The sequence below is a fragment of the Budorcas taxicolor genome, chromosome 15 (genome assembly GCF_023091745.1).
Source record: "Budorcas taxicolor isolate Tak-1 chromosome 15, Takin1.1, whole genome shotgun sequence".
Classification (NCBI taxonomy): domain Eukaryota; kingdom Metazoa; phylum Chordata; class Mammalia; order Artiodactyla; family Bovidae; genus Budorcas; species Budorcas taxicolor.
In genome coordinates, this window is record NC_068924.1 from 80512890 (window position 1) to 80517123 (window position 4234).

The following is a 4234-nucleotide window of genomic DNA, read 5'->3' on the forward strand; positions in this document are numbered from 1 at the left end:
TCAGTCCTTCCAATGAATATTCAGGACTCATTTCCTTTAGGATGGACTGGTTGGAGCTCCTTGCAGTCCAAGGGACTCTCAAGAGTCTTCTCCAACACCACAGTTCAAGTGCACCAATCCTCCAGCACTCAGCTTTCTTTATAGTCCAACTCTCACATCCATACATGACCACTGGAAAATCAAAGGGCATTAGCGGAGCGCAGCTACTCCTGACTACTCTCGGAAGTCAGCAGGATGTCCACTATGACCATCCAGGAGACCCTCCCTAGATAATCTCTGCAGCCTGGTCCTCAATCAGGTGAGCTCCCAACCCCCCAGGGCTAAACACACATTCCCCTCTCTGCAACAGGCTCCATGTGCCTATTTCCCAAGTGCGATAGTAAGAGCAAGTCTGTAAACTAAGTGCTCTCAGAAAAGCAGACCTGGGTCAGTGGGCAAAGAGAGAGAAAAACCATAAACTCGAGCTGCAGGGCCACCCTCTGGGGAATAGTTTCCAGTAACCAGTCAGTAGAAACAGTGAGAGACTTTATTTTCTTGGGCTCCAAAGTCACTGCAGATGGTGACTGCAGCCATGAAATTAAAAGACGCTTACTCGATAGGGATTGCATTGAATTTGTAAATTGCTTTGGGTAGTATACTCATTTTCACTATATTGATTCTTCCGATCCATGAACATGGTATATTTCTCCATCTATTAGTGTCCTCTTTGATTTCTTTCATCAGTGTTTTATAGTTTTCTGTATATAGGTCTTTAGTTTCTTTGGGTAGATATATTCCTAAGTATTTTATTCTTTTCGTTGCAATGGTGAATGGAATTGTTTCCTTAATTGCTTTTTCTACTTTCTCATTATTGGTGTATAGGAATGCAAGGGATTTCTGTGTGTTGATTTTATATCCTGCAACTTTACTATATTCATTGATGAGCTCTAGTAATTTTCTGGTGGAGTCTTTAGGATGATCCACCCCCCAGAATTCTGGAAATAAAAGCAAAAATAAACAAATGGGATCTAATTAAAATTAAAAGCTTCTGCACAACAAAGGAAAATATCAGCAAGGTGAAAAGACAGCCTTCTGAATGGGAGAAAATAATAGCAAATGAAGCAACTGACAAACAACTAATCTCAAAAATATACAAGCAACTTATGCAGCTCAATTCCAGAAAAATAAATGACCCAATCAAAAAATGGGCCAAAGAACTAAATAGACACATCTCCAAAGAAGACATACGGATGGCTAACAAACACATGAAAAGATGCTCAACATCACTCATTATCAGAGAAATGCAAATCAAAACCACAATGAGGTACCACTTCACACCAGTCAGAATGGCTGCGATCCAAAAATCTGCAAGCAATAAATGCTGGAGAGGGTGTGGAGAAAAGGGAACCCTCCTACACTGTTGGTGGGAATGCAAACTAGTACAGCCACTATGGAGAACAGTGTGGAGATTCCTTAAAAAATTGCAAATAGAACTCCCTTATGACCCAGCAATCCCACTGCTGGGCATACACACCGAGGAAACCAGAATTGAAAGAGACACATGTACCCCAATGTTCATCGCAGCACTGTTTATAATAGCCAGGACATGGAAACAACCTAGATGTCCATCAGCAGATGAATGGATAAGAAAGCTGTGGTACATATACACAATGGAGTATTACTCAGCCGTTAAAAAGAATTCATTTGAATCAGTTCTGATGAGATGGACGAAACTGGAGCCGATTATACAGAGTGTAGTAAGCCAGAAAGAAAAACACCAATACAGTATACTAACACATATATACGGAATTTAGAAAGATGGCAATGACGACCCTGGATGCAAGACAGGAAAAAGACGCAGCTGTCTATAACGGACTTTTGGACTCAGAGGGAGAGGGAGAGGGTGGGATGATATGGGAGAATGGCATTCTATCATGTATACTATCATGTAAGAATTGAATCGCTAGTCTATGTCTGACGCAGGATACAGCATGCTTGGGGCTGGTGCATGGGGATGACCCACAGAGATGTTATGGGGAGGGAGGTGGGAGGGGGGTTCATGTTTGGGAACACATGTAAGAATTAAAGATTTTAAAATTAAAAAAAAATAATAATAATAATAAAAAAAAATAAAATAAAATAAAAGAACCCAATCTCCAGACTCAAAAAAAAAAAAATAATAAAAAAATAAAAGACGCTTACTCCTTGGAAGAAAAGCTATAACCAACCTAGGCAGTGTATTAAAAAGCAGAGACATTACTTTGCCCACAAAGGTCCGTCTAGTCAAGGCTATGGTTTTTCCAGTGGTCGTGTATGGATGTGAGAGTTGAACTGTTAAGAAAGATAAGTGCCAAAGAAATGATGCTTTTGAACTGTGGTGTTGGAGAAGACTCTTGAGAGTCCCTTGGACTGTAAGGAGATCCAACCAGTCCATCCTAAAGGAGATCAGTCCTGAATACTCATTGGAAGGACTGATGTTGAAGCTGAAACTCCAGTACTTTGGCCACCTGATGTGAAGAGTGGACTCAATGGAAAAGACCCTGATGCTGGGAAAGATTGAGGGCAGAAGATTGACGACAAAGGATGAGATGGTTGGATGGCATCACTGACTCAATGGACATGAGTTTGAGTAAACTCTGGGAGTTGGTGATGGACAGGGAGGCCTGGTGTGCTGCAGCCCATGCGGTCACAAAGAGTCGGACACGACTGAGTGACTGAACTGAACTGAGCTCGTCTGGTATGTGTTAAAAGAACCAGAGAAGGCAAAGGAGCTTAAGGATTCTGGCACAAGAGGGAGTAAAGAATGGAGCAGGTGTGCCCATCCATCAAAAGCTGAGCAAACCCTGGAGAGCCCACCGAGGACAGCCCGCTGCATCTGAAGGCAGCAAGTAAGGGTTTACAGGGTGTCTGCTGCCTCATGGGCTTCTGTGGCACCTCAGGCAGTAAAGGACCCACCCGCCTGCAGTGCAGGAGACCCAGGCTTGATCCGTAGGTCAGGAAGATCCCCCAGAAAAGGAAATGGCAATCCGTTCTAATATTCCTACTGTGGAATCCCGTGGACCGAGGAGCCTGACAGGCTGCAATTCATGGGGTTGCAGGACTTAGTGATTAAACCACCACCAACCACCTGCTACTTCAAATACAAGAGCAGCAACACAGAGCTTCAAGGAACATGAAGAAGAGACACATCTCATCACCTAAAGATAACTCTTCTCCAGTAATTGAGCCCAAAGGCATAGAACTTTGTGACTTAGCTAATAAAAAATCCAAAGTAGCTGTTTCAAAGAAAGTCAGTAATCTACAAGAAAGCACAGAAACATGATTCAATGAGACCAGAGAAGTACCTGTGAACCAAATGAGACAGTTACCAAAGAGACAGAAATTATAAAAAAAGAACCAACAGAAATTCTTGGCAGTAACTTTTGGGATATGATATCAAATAACAAGTGACAAAAGCAAAAATCAACAAGTTGTACAACATCAAATTAAAAAGCTTTTGCACATCCAAAGAAACACTTAACAAAATGAAAAGGCAAGCTACAGAATAGGAAAAATATCTGCAAACCACATGTCAGTAAGGGATTCAGTTCAGTTCAGTTCAGTTCAGTTGCTCAGTCGTGTCCGATTCTTTGCGATCCCATGAATGGCAGCACGCCAGGACTCCCTGTCCATCATCAACTTCCGGAGTTCACCCAGACTCATGTCCATCGAGTCAGTAATGCCATCCAGCCATCTCATCCTCTGTCGTCCCCTTCTCCTCCTGCCCCCAATCCCTCCCAGCATCAGAGTCTTTTCCAATGAGTCAACTCTTAGCATGAGGTGGCCAAAGTACTGGAGCTTCAGCTTTAGCATCATTCCTTCCAAGAAATCCCAGGGCTGATCTCCTTCAGAATGGACTGGTTGGATCTCCTTGCAGTCCAAGGGACTCTCAAGAGTCTTTTCCAACACCACAGTTCAAAAGCATCAATTCTTCAGTGCTCAGCCTTCTTCACAGTTGGCGCAATGAGCGTGGGCGGCTGCAACCCAGCTCACTGAGCGCAGCCGAGAGGAGTTACCCCACGTCCAAGGTCAGGGGCAGCGGCTGAGAGTGCCAGGCTGCGATGGCTCAGGAACGGTCAAAAGGAGCTACCTAAGTCCAAGGTCAGGGGCAGCGGCCGGGAGGAGCTACCCCACATCCGAGGTAGGTGGCGGCCGGGAGGAGCAACCCAAGGAGCGGTGGCTGTGCGGGCACAGAAGGGCCTAGAGGAGCCATCCC